General features: G+C 35.0%; 1 long non-coding RNA gene across 4 annotated transcripts in view; it reads left to right on the plus strand.

Moving 5' to 3' along the window:
* The first annotated feature begins 12747 nt into the window (after nucleotides 1-12747).
* LOC103350144 (uncharacterized) overlaps nucleotides 12748-13155 on the plus strand; it is a 70870-nt gene continuing 70462 nt past the window's right edge. For all 4 annotated transcript variants that reach the window (XR_001794514.3, XR_007923582.2, XR_001794513.3 and 1 more), the window contains exon 1: nucleotides 12748-12954. This is a non-coding gene — a long non-coding RNA (uncharacterized lncRNA). The remainder of the gene's footprint in view (nucleotides 12955-13155) is intronic.

A 13155-nucleotide genomic window follows, 5' to 3' on the forward strand; every position in this document is an offset into this window, starting at 1 on the left:
TCTGGGTATATTTACATATGCCAATTCTTTGTAATTGTCCATCTTGTTTTGATATTAATGGTAGAGTGGAGAAATATAGCATTTAGTGCACCCATATACCTCCAGAATAATCCCTATGAGGAAGAAATATAGCATAATATTAATAATGTAAAACATCTACATGCTAGATGAAGTAACATTGCCTGTGGTTAAATGTCACCTTTACTTATCTCTATTTTCCTAAAAAAGGAAGAAAAGATGTTCACAAATTCACCCACAAAATATGCAAATGCCATTGAGAAAAATATATTCAAGAACATTCCACAATAAATTCTTTTGAAAATATGTATTCATTTATTTTGAAAGGCAGAGTTACATTGAGACAGGGAGAGACAGACAGAAAACTTCTATCTGCTGCTTTACTCCTCAGGTGGTCACAACATCCTATGATTGCCTATCATAATCTAGGTAGTATCAGGTAAAACCAAGAGTACTACAGCAATAAACACACTAGACCTAAATATTACTAAATAATATTGAATGAGAAATAATTTGAATGATAAAGTTAAACCCTCTACATATGTATCATTATTTAATATGGTCGCCCATCCCACAGCCTCAAGTGATTTCATAGAGACTTTCCTTTGATTGCACCATTGAGAATAAAAAAAAAAAAAAAAAAAAAAAAAAAAAAAGCTTTAGCATCATGAGCAGAAGCCTGCACCAACTCTAATTAGAACTACTCATTTGGATATCACAACTTCACCAGGAATTGACTTTAAGGACTTAGGAATGTGATATTCTTCCAGTGAGCAGAAGTGTATGTCTACCTTTGTTTCCAATTTTCCTGAAAAGTGAAATGACCACGCTGAACTACATGATGAGGCTTGGAAGGAGCAGGATTAGAAGAAGAATGATGAGGTTTTGGGAGAGAAACTAGACCACCTAGAACAGTTCTGGAGCTTGACCACATTTGTTTTTCAAATGATTACTAATGGGATCTTTCCAACACAAGTCTCCATTAAAGTTATAAACTCCTGGGGGCCAGCGCTGTGTCATAGCAGGTGAAACAAACCCCTGTAGTGCCGGTATCCTGTAAGGACACCAGTTTGAGTCCCAGCTGCTCTACTTTGGGTCCTGCTCCCTGCTAAACTGCCTGGGAAGGTAGCAGAGGATGGCCCAAGTCCTTCGGCCCCTGCACTCTTGTGGGAGACCCAGAAGCAGCTCCAAGTTCCTAGCTTAGGATCAGCCAAGCTCCATCCATTGTAGCCAGCTGGGGAGTAAGGCAGTGGATGGAAGACCCCTCTCTCTCCCTCTCTCTCTCTCTCTCTCTGCCTCTCTAACTCTGCTTTTCAAATAAACAAATAAATCTTAAAAAATAAAATTACTAATTCTTAAGTAATCAGGTGACCAGGCAAACCCTCTCTGTATATTGTTTTCATTTTTATTCAACCAGATGATCAAATGTTTAATGAGCACATCACAAAATACCCATGCAAATAAGGGAATAAAAACATGTGTTGTCCTTCAACATTGAGCTGGTTACCAAGCTTTTGTTTTGCTAGCAACAGAAACCAATTTTAAGCCCCTATATATCAAATATCAATTTTCAGAATAATGGTTGTTAACTTGATGAACTAAAGGAGACAAAAATATACCCTCACTGAAATGGTCCCTTAGAGTATCTTAGATTACTCTGGATCTGAATTTGCTTCTGTATTTGGTAGAATAGTGACCTCCCAAAAGTCATGTCCACCTGGACTTCAAAAGTTGGCTTTATTTGAAACGATATAATTAGCCAAAATGAGATCATACCGTTTTAGAGTAGAATCTAAAGCCAATATGATTAGTGTCTTTATGAGATAAAGGAAATGTTCAGAAACACTGACACATGGAGAGAACAGCATGTGAAGAGATGGAGGCAGAGCTTGGAGTGACACAACTTGTCTGCAGCCAACGAATGCCAATGATTGGCAGCAATACCAGAAGCTAAGAAAAAGGCATGAAACAAACTCTCTCATAGAAACTTCAAGGGGAGCGTGGCCCTGCCAACAACTTGATTTCAGGCTTCTACCCTCTAGAACTGTGATAGAATAAACTTCTGTTCTTTTAAACTACTCAGTTTGTGGTATTTTGTTACGGCAGTCCAAGAAACTAAACCAGCTTCCTTTCATATCAGATCTCTGGTATCTGTCTCTGTCTATGGAACGAATAAAACTTAGCAACATTTTTGTGTGTGAGAGCAAATTATTTCATTCATAGGGAAAGAATAACAAAAGTGGTTTGATTCTTGGAAGATTTATTTTAGTGGCTGGGATATCTGCTATTGGAAATGGACGGAAATCATTTTCAACTGTAATTTATTATTGTGATGGATGAAAGAGATGCACATTCAGGAACATTCTCTTTGAGTAGATTTTAAAAATTATAAAAATAAACATAAAAGGAAAATTCTTCCATTATATTATGTTATGCTACGTATAAAAAGATATAATAATATTTGATATATATTTCTTGGGTTAATTGGATGAGTCAAGATTTTAAATCATTTTGTCTTTTCTAACAAGAGCTAGATCTCCACATCTACAATTGTATTCCATTGAAATTGCAAGGATTTTATATAGAATGAGTATATAGCATCACAAATAAATGCTAAAAATATGACAAAGAAACAGACAAACATTTTTTAAAATTTATTTATTTTTTTGAAAGGCAGAGTTACAGAGAGGTAGAGGTAGTGAGAGAGATCTTACATCTGTTGGAGCTGGGCAGATAAAAAGCCAGGATCCAGGAGCTTCTTCCTGGGAGATGGGTCAGCAAGTGGAGCAGCCGAGACTCAAAGTGGCAATGATATGGGATGCTGGAACTGTAGGGGACATCTTTACCTGCTATGGCCCTGAACCAGCCATAAACAGGTAAAATTTTAAGAAAGTAAGTTTTATGGGGCAGGTGTTGTGGTACAGTAGGGTGAGCTACCTCTTGAGGTGCATGGATCCCATATCAGAATGCTATGCTGTGCTGCCTCCTTCACTTCCTATACAGCTTTCTGTTAATGTGCCTGGGTAGACAGCAATGATGGCTCAAGTACTTGGGTACCTGCTACCCCTATGGGAGTCCTGGATAAAGTTCTAGTCACCCGACTTCAGCCTGGCCCAGCAGTTGCTCTTGTGGGAATTGGAGAGAAACATGCCTCTTTATATCTATATATTTATATATCTATATCTGTATATCTGTATCTGTGTCTCCCGCTCCTTCTCTCTGTCACATCACATTTTAAATATATAAATAAATCCTTAAAAATAAGTAAGTTTTTAGAATAATGAAGCTTCAAGGAATTTGTTGGGGAAAACAGTATTAAAAGCAGATTAGAAGTTCTATTTTACACAGCACAATATAGGCATTTAATAAATATGAATATATTTTTATTAAAGTTTTCTCTGGCTATCGTTATTGTTATTAATTTATGAATCACTGCAAACAGAAAACAGATGATAATTGGAATGCTTAATTAAACCAGGAAAAGTGCTACTAGAGTAAATTAATAAGTAAAACTTCTCAGTTCATTTATGAAAACCTCAGCAGTTTTATGTTATTAAAATCCACAGTAGTGGATTGTATCTTAATAGATAAGTTTCCTATTTTCCTACAACAAATATGATTATAATTTCATAATTCTTGTAACCATAGCTTAAGAAACTAAAATTAAGTATATTGACATATTGTATTATAGTTGTCCTAAATTCTAAAGAATTTGAAATATACCAAAAACTATGTGATTAAAATATTTTAAAAGACAAAAATGAGATTTGGAATTCAAACAACATTAGTTTTTTTTACTTTTTTATTAAATTGTGTTTTTTTGAAAATGCTTTTAAAAAACTAGATTGCAGATTTATTTATAACTAAAGACCTCATTCCTTCAAAAATACACCTATATTGTAGAAAATTATTTATTGCAGTCTACTACTCTAAGCTTTGTTCACATGTGTGAGCTCATTTACACTCAATTTACATTCAATGAAAGAATACTAATATTATCCTCAATATACCAGAAAAAACTGTGGTATAAGGAAGTTAAAATAACTGCTCCAAAGTCATAGGAAATTGATATAACATTCTCTAATGTTAACTGGTTAAAACTGAGGAAAATTAGATTTCATGTAAATATCATAATCACCCATGGCATTAGGCTAACATATATTGTGATTCAGCAAGAGGAGGATGTAGGCAGTTATTTATTTAGTCAAAACATTTGTTGAATGCTTCTAGGTTTAAGACTAAGGACCAAGGATGTAAGAGTGATAGAGATATACGTAATATTGACTACTGGAGAGGGCATGTGTGATGAAAGCCATGAAGAAATACAAAGTGTGATTTGTCCACTAATGACCATTTTAGGGAAGTTCTAGAACGAGTGACATTCAAGGTGATGGGAAAAGATGGGCAGTAGAATGATTTACTAAGCTGAAGAGAAGGGAAGATGTTTTAGACAGAAATACATCATGTACAAAGGTGCTGAGGCAATAGAAATTCTGCCAGGTTACGGTAACTGTGAAAAGTATAGTACAGCTAATTAAGAATGAAAAGTTATTGCCAGAGGTGAATCTGAAGAGCACCGCAAGGTCAGAGATTTTCTAAGGGTTTTGGTTTTATCCTAAATGTAAACAGTCAATAAAAAGGTAGTAGGAAATGTATGTCAACGCTAATTAGTCATTATATAAAATCAGTATGGATATGAAGGTAAGCATAGTAGTTTCCCTTAAAAATAAGTCATATTTACTCCATCTCTAGAAAGTATCTTGGATATCTTTGCTTCTCTCCATGTCAATTGCAATCACCCTAAACAGCCATCCTTTTTCAATTTTATTTTAACAATTACCTGCCAACTGCTCTGCTATCAAGTTGAGGGGAGGATCCCTGATTTCCAGTCTTAACTCAGGACTCCAAATAACATTGCAGCATAAGCCAGAGTCTATCCCTCCCCTGTCTAAACACCTCTGATGACTGTTCAATATTAATAAAGTACCAGTGTCTCCTCATGGCCTTCAATACCCATCATGCCTTTGTTTCTACCTAACACTTCAATCTTGCTTACTCTCATTCTAGAACCTTTATACTTACCAGGCTCTGTTTTCTCTTTAGATACTCAATCATACAAACACTATAAAGGCATTGAGACAAATGGAAGAACAGATCAGAATAATTTTCCCTCACACAATTTTAGATTTATAAAAAATGCGTTTGGGTATCTCAAAATTCTGAATAGTTCAGACACTTTGAAAAGAAAACTCAAAACATAATATCAGAATTTTTTTCCTCAGGTGGTAAAACAAATTTAGGATTGGATGCTACCTGAAGTTTATAATTATAAATTTTTTCTTTCCTTTTTATATGTAGATATGGGTAAGGAGAGAAATCCGGTTGTTTCTTTTTAAGTGAGAATTAAGAACCTTCATTGCCCAGAGAACATGATATTAATCCTGAGTCATATTTTCCACTGCCCTTGTTAATTATAATGCTTTGGTCCCAGAACTTTCGAAACTGCTCTGTCAAACAATAGAAGGATGGCTAACATTCCTGAGTGTCTCTCCCTATAGTAGATGTTGTGACCTGGGTGTGGTTCCTGAGTTGATTACTCAGTCTAAGTAGCATATTCTGTAAATAGCAAGCTAACACTATCCACACAGGCTGTTTTTGACTTTTCAGTGGCTACAGGAAATAAACTCTGCCCTGATTTCCTACATGATTCAATAGGGTGGAAGCCAGGGGAATACAAGCTAATGTGACCTTTAAATACATTTCTATGACATAAACTTTAAAATGAAAAAAAAAATTGGCAGTGAAACACTGTACTTTAGTCTCAGGAACATGCATATTTGCTGGTATTAGTAAATAAAGCTTATTAACTCTGGAGTTGTTAGTCCCGACTAGCAACAGAAATCATCTTAAATTCAGAAAATATATTTATGCAAATCTTGTTGAGCTTGGAAACAGAAAAGCTGTCTGCTGAAAAGTAATTACTACCTAGTCATCTAGATTGATGCTTAATTTTAATATAATATGCTTATGGTATGACTCTTTGCACTATTATTTCTAATTATTCTTTCTTTTGTTTTTACTGAGAAATTCTAATTCAGGAGTAAAAACATTGGGGAATGACAATAAGGTTTCCTCTTATGGACAAGCAAGCAAGTAAACAACCAACCAATAAAATGTCCAAACCTCTCTGGAAACATTTGACCTCCTAGGCACAGCTGGAACTTCATGGCAGGAAACACACCCCATCACATTTTCAGCTGAACGTTATCTGAATAACAGAATGCAAAAGAAGCTGCCTATTTTGGGCTACTCTTCTATCTAGATGGAAAGATATAACAACATACTTACCCCAATCATTAATGTATAATGAGAAGAAGCGCATTTTCTTTCTATGGAGACTTTACTGTGACTCTATAACGTTGCATATGCCAGAAAATGTTTTTTTGTTTTTTTTTTGTTTTTTTTTTAACAAATTTCGGCAAAATGCCATCATTGCACTGGCAAGTTAATTATTCTTTGTGGTAATGGCGGAAAAAGAGAAAGATCTGAGAAATTCTAATTCGGGAAGTTAAACGTTGATGAATGGAACAAAGAGTTAGTTATTCAGACCCACTTTATTCATTCATTCAAAAACAATTTGAATGCTAGAGGCTGTATTATGCCACCTGGGGGTTTCAGATAATAGATTGTCCTAGATTCTAACAGAAAGATTCTCCCAAGGTCCATCCCTACATGCGACTACTCAGCAATTATGTTTTGACTCTACTTTGACTTTGGCATATGGAAGCAGTAATAGGTTCTCAATAGTAGCTGAGACAATAAAATTGTCTCCCCAGAAATCTTGGGAAGAGAATTTGGAGGCACTCCCTATATACTCAGAACCATAATGAGTAAACTCTTGTATTCCAAGATAATCATACTATGTTTAGCCAGGTAGACAGAATCCTGGCCAGCTGGTCAACAAAGAAAGAGAACACTGAAATAGAACAACACAATGAAAAAGGACAATTGAAAAGTCTCCCTTGGTCTCTATTAGATTTACACATTCTTTTCTTTGTCTATTTTTCCAAATTCTTTACTGTACTTCAGTCCCTAGGTTCCAAGAAATTTCTCTAAATCCTTAAGTTAGGATCCTCTCCTCTTTCCTTAATCTAGATATTTTATTTTATGTCAGTTACAATCCAGGGAGTCTTAACTAATACAAGGACAGTGTATTCTAAATTCAGAAACCTAAATTAGTAATTGCAACCCAGATGTTCAATGGTAAACAAAGGATTAAAGGCAGAGGATTAAATAACGATGGATAAGTAAAACTGAAGTGAAGGTTGTTGAGGATTTGATGCTTGGCTCCCATGGTAAGACACACAGTAGAAAAAGAAACCAAGCACACACACAGAATATCAATATCAATATCTATCTATCTATCTATCTATCTATCTATTCTTCTATCTATCTATATTTATTCACAAATGCCTTAGAGTGCATGTTTGCTTTATACCAGATTTGGCATTCTTTCTGGTATCTAAAGAATTTGCCTGGGGAAAGACTTCCAGCTAGCAATACCTGCAACAGAGTGGCCAGTTTAGGCAAGAGTAAAATGAGGCAAGAGGTGGGAGCATTATAGTGTCAATCAGTGCCTCTCCTCCAGAACACACCCACATATCCTGTTTCCAAGGTATGGAGCCAGTTACCAGAATGGTAGCTGTATAGTCAGTTATCTCTATTTCACTGAGATGCTGAAGATATACAGAAACACTTAGGTCAGCATAGGTATTATCAATGGCGATAAAATGCCTACCAACTTCATTAAGATAAACTTCTCACTGATGCTAACCAAGCAAAGACTATTTTAAGTACAATTTGGCAATCTCTGTAAGGAAAGTGAATGTGTTCCATAATTAAGAATTCTCCTATTTCAGTTGTTTGTGGATATTTTGTGACTTTAGGCTTTCTAATTAGTTGGTGGTTGTGATAAAATTTCTTACTGAAATTTTCCCCAAGGACCTATAAGAAGAAGCACACTTAGATGTTATCAAGTCTGCTGTTAGTCAAAGGAATCTGTCTTAAATACCTGGATGTTATATCGTCAAAACTTACTACCAGCTCTGCATTTTCATGGTAAAAGTGTAATGTCACTGGAATATTAAAAGCAATCAGCTGTTATAATTTTATCACATTTCAATGTAATTTTGTCCCTGCTAATATGAGGATCCTAAACTTGCAGGTCAGAAGCAAGGCGGAAGATAAAGAAAAAATATCCAAACAAGAAAATGACAAAAGCAAGATAAAAAACCCATTAAAATGAATTGGCGGAATCCACACCTTCCTCCTGATCACTGTTACTACCAAGTTCTTGAACTTCAGGAGTCTCAAAATACTGACACCATCCCCACCACTCTTCTGCTGGATCATCTTTGAGGTGTGGTGAAATATATGCAGATCTGTTATTTGCAATACCACTAGCTCATATATAGTAACATTTTAAATCTAAGAAAATATTCCAAATTATTTGTTACTCTCTTGATTTTGCAATATATATATATATATATAATGGAGGCTTAAAGAGGTTAAGAGATCTCTTAGAGTTTACAGTTATCAACATGTTTTCTGGTTTCAGAAATCAAAACTTGTGCACAGACTTATACAATAAATTCCTTAAAGCTTGGATTCTTCATGATCTCTCTGCTCCAAAGTATGGCCACAGAACAATTAGCATAAATTAAAATGAATGTGTTGCTATTCTGTAGAACTTGTAAAAACAAATCTATCACTGTTATATATCATCCAGAGATACAATTAGGCTTTTTTGCTTTGATACTACTTTTTCAAAGATCTGTAGTAATCTCAATCACTTCTAAAATCAAATTGAATCACTTTTTAAAAAAACTGGAATTAGATCTCTCTCTATTTTCAACTGCTATCACCAGTACCTGTGGTCATATTCAACACCCCAGCACAACTCCTTAAGTCTCTCAACAAAACAATACTCTGAAACAACTATCTGGATAGTTCCTTTAAATCCCTTCATCTGAGAACTTGCTGAAATCTTTCTTTTCTGTTCTTCACAATTCATTTTTTATTTCCTTGCACTGGGAACAGAACTCAGACAAATCTCTTCTGCCGTTGTTCCATTTCTCTGTTCAATATATATCATTTTTAAACTATTGTTTATATATGTTGAATCACAGACATCCCTTTACTTAGAATACTGCTTTTTCCACCAACAATTGTTTATTGTAACACTTTAGCCATGTATGGTTGAGACCGATGATTGATTGCTTAACTTGTAAATCATAATTCTTTTCCATGCCAAGCAAGAATACCAGCATAATAAACATCATAGCTTTAACAATTTCCCAAAACTTTAGTCAACTAAACAATCTTCGAACCCCTTGCATCTGTTTTTGTTTTTGTTGCTTTTGTTTCTGTTTAGCTATGTTTGTTTCATTTAGAGGGTATGTGTATGTATGCTAAAAAAAATAAATAAATAAAAGTGACTGTGTCTGTATACCTATGGCACCTGAATTCTAAGGCATAAGCCAGCCATGCCACATATTACTTCCTAACTGCCTGAAGCTCCTTCAGCAATTTCAGAAATGGCAGTTGTGCTGTAAAATGAACTGAAAAGCAATGAAGAACACCAATCCCTCTGCCAGCTCCTCCATTACAGACAAATGCGCCTTTTATTTGTATGTGTATGTTTGCATGCATTTGCAATTTTTCTGTTCACCTATCACTAGATGTAAATATATAGGTAGAAAAAAAGGGTTCCAAAATGCAGATTTCATGGTCTTTCCTAGGGATAATACATAGAATAGGATATGATCTTCCTAGGAAACTGTAATGCTACAAGTCTACTTTGCTTTTTAATTGCCTCCCTTGATAACTCAATGTTTTGCAAAGCCATTTCCTGCTTAACAAAGAGAACTCTGACTCTAAAATGTCCTTTTCTCTCCTCCTCCATGGATCATCTTTAAGCTTTTATATTAATAAATGATCTCCTTCTACATTTTTTTTCTTTGAAAATTTAAAGTTTGATATATTTCAGTCTCACTGAATTATAAACAGTTCCATTTTCCTTCAGCACTTAGACTTTATTAGTTTTCCAAAAAATATTAAATTAACATGCTGAATAATAAAAGAGTCAATAAGATGTTTTTTCTGTAAGCTTTGCATATAAATTTCAGGAAAAGATTGTTGAAGAGCTGACAGATTGAAGGCAGTAATAGTTAATGGACATATAGTGCAGAATAAATTGCATTCTTTATGGAAATGTGTAACAAATAATCTCTGTGCACCACTTCCTTTCATCAGGGCAAACTGTGAGGAAAGATTATAGAAACAAAAGAAACTTCTACATTATTCTTAAATTAAGAATCTTAGCATTTTTAAAGTAATCTACAGTCAAAATGAAATGCATAAAAACACACTTTGTTAATCTGAGGTTTGAAAGAACCACATGTACTTCACTTGCCCTTGAATTCCAGCACCTCATTTTTAACTGTACTAAGTTTACATTCTTCTTACAGAGATTAATCTTCTCTTTTGCTAAGTGCATTGGAAATCATGAGCACTAACTATGTAAATGATGCTAGGAAATGTATCCCCCAAGTATGAAATAAAACTCTAACTAGATAATGCTAATAAATATTAATATATGGAGATAGCAAAGGAATATTAAATGATTAAGCTGCCCAAAATAAGAATAATAATATACCTAAAGTCCTCCAGGCAGTCATTCAGTGTTTTAGGGCTCTACAAATATTAACAAAAGCAGAGCCTGCAGAGAATTATATGTCCTGAAGGTTTACGACTTGAATTGCCCCAAGAAGAGGAATAGACAGTGGCTACAACAAAACAGGTGAATGATTGGCTTAGTTGATTAGACGTGGTAATTAATTCTGAGAGATATAGCCTACTTTTTCCTCTTTCAATAATCAGGTTTTCTTCCATAGAAATTACCATTCTCTAGTCTTTCTTTTTTTTCCTAGGAAAAAAATATTCTGTAGGCTTTAGGAGTCTCTGGAGAATCTGCTTCTATCCTAACCGCATTATCCACCCCCACCCCCGATAATTGGGTAATAAATAGTGAAGTTAAGAGAATGGGCTGATGTTAAGCAAAGTGTTGAAATTCCTCTCACTCAGCAAAAGTGGAGTACACAACGCACATTCCATGGGTGCCTTATATATTTGCAGGTCCTTGGAGCAAAAGATGAAATGAGTGGCAACTTCCTTAGTTCCTCCTTGCCAGTCAGCTTCATAGAACCAGCCTTGCATTCATTGTTATTGGCTCCATATTTGAAGAATGTCCTGCCCAACTCATAACAAATGCCATCAATTCAAGAGGACCTTCTCTACAGTGCGCACTATTGGGTTTGTTTTGTATATACTCCAATACTGCTATCACATGACAGGACTGATGCCCAGATCAATGGATCTTTAAAAAAAAAAAAATGAACCAAGTCACAAATGCTTTGTTTCCAAATTTAAAAAGTGATCCAAGCAATTGTAATCTCGCTTGGATGGGAGACAGATGCTCAAGTTCTTCATGACAACCCCTATCCTCACCTTAGTCTTATCAAGGAAAAGATAAAATACTGCTGCTCAATATAGTAGTAGTATAGTAAGAAGATCTGATCATTGTCATAAGATTGTTTAGCATTCTTGCTAGATTTGTGGGCAATTCCTGTCCTATAGCCACATTAACAGTCACCTTGTGGTCTGAACTATAAGTAAGGCCACTGAGTTAGAGATAGTAAAAGTCAGTATTCTTTCTTTTTACATCAACTTTTAATTTCAGAGTAGTTTCAGATCCACACAACAAGAACTGAAATAGTAAACAGAATTTCTATATACTTCACACCGTTTCCTCTATTATTAACATCTTATATTGGTATATTTGTCCCAATTATTGAGCCACATTGAGCTGCCTCTATGCTTTTTTTCGCCGTGTTTCCTATATCCTTCTCACTCGTCCCAGGCTCTAATAATTATTACATGTTTATAATGAGTTGATTTTTTTAAGCTGTCCCATTTGAAGGACAACATGTAGTATTTGTCTTTCTGTGTTTGTCTTTCTGGTTTATTTCACTTAACATAATGAAGTCCAGTTCCATGCATTTTGCTGCAAATAACAAGATTTGGACTTTTTTGTTGTTGTTGTTCAAAAGTAAAAGTCGGTATTCTTAATCACACAACCAATGTTGCTGTATAAATTGTACTTCTTGCTTATGAGAATTATATGAAAACAGAATAAGATGACCTGGAAACAACTGAGTAGTGTGATTTTTACCCTGCTTGCAAAAACCAGAGGGACACACACACACACACACGGAATTAATACAAGAAACAGTACAAAGCACAAAGCACAAAAGGAAGATTCTATAGATGTGATTTCAAGTGAATCAGTGAGTTTCTATACAGTGTAAGCTTTCAGCCTCAATAAAAAGCCAATTATTAATCCTGCAATTACCCAGCCTTATCACTACTGCCCACACATGCTGACTATAGCTAGAGTTTTAGATGATATTCTTTTCATTAGTGTAGCCAAAGGGAAATTTAATTAGAGATGCATCTCTTGAATGGACAAGGGAAAATATAAGGATTAACACATTAATTCTAGCACTTAATTACATTAAAATGTCTAGCATTCTGTATAGAAAATATTGACACTCCAGCTGACCTTTTTATTTGTTCTCTGTTGTATAACAGTGAAAACACTATTTTAAGGGGGAAAAACGTGTTCTTTCCTTCCTGTAGGCTTGTGTACTGACTGCACAGGAAGAAATAATCAACCTAGTTTATTCTGAACCCAGTCAGTTCCTGACCACATTCCGTAAATGCAGGCATTTGGAAGAAAACAAACTGATCCACAGGTAACAGAAACCAAAACCTGTGCCGATGGAGAGATAGGAAACTGTGACTAAATGATTCCAGGTAAGTCCAATATAGCATAAAAGAAAGAAATGCTGTTGAAATATTTAAAGAGATAGTCATGCTGGCATCTCAAACTTCTAATAGCCAGACCAGCAACTAAGTTACTATACCATAGATAGTGCAATTTCTTCCAATCTGACTCTTTCTTGGTCTCTTTTTTTCTTTCCTTCTTTTGAAACTGCAGGTGTGTGCGGCTAGGAT

The sequence above is a fragment of the Oryctolagus cuniculus genome, chromosome 7 (genome assembly GCF_964237555.1).
Source record: "Oryctolagus cuniculus chromosome 7, mOryCun1.1, whole genome shotgun sequence".
In the NCBI taxonomy this organism is placed as follows: Eukaryota; Metazoa; Chordata; class Mammalia; order Lagomorpha; family Leporidae; genus Oryctolagus; species Oryctolagus cuniculus.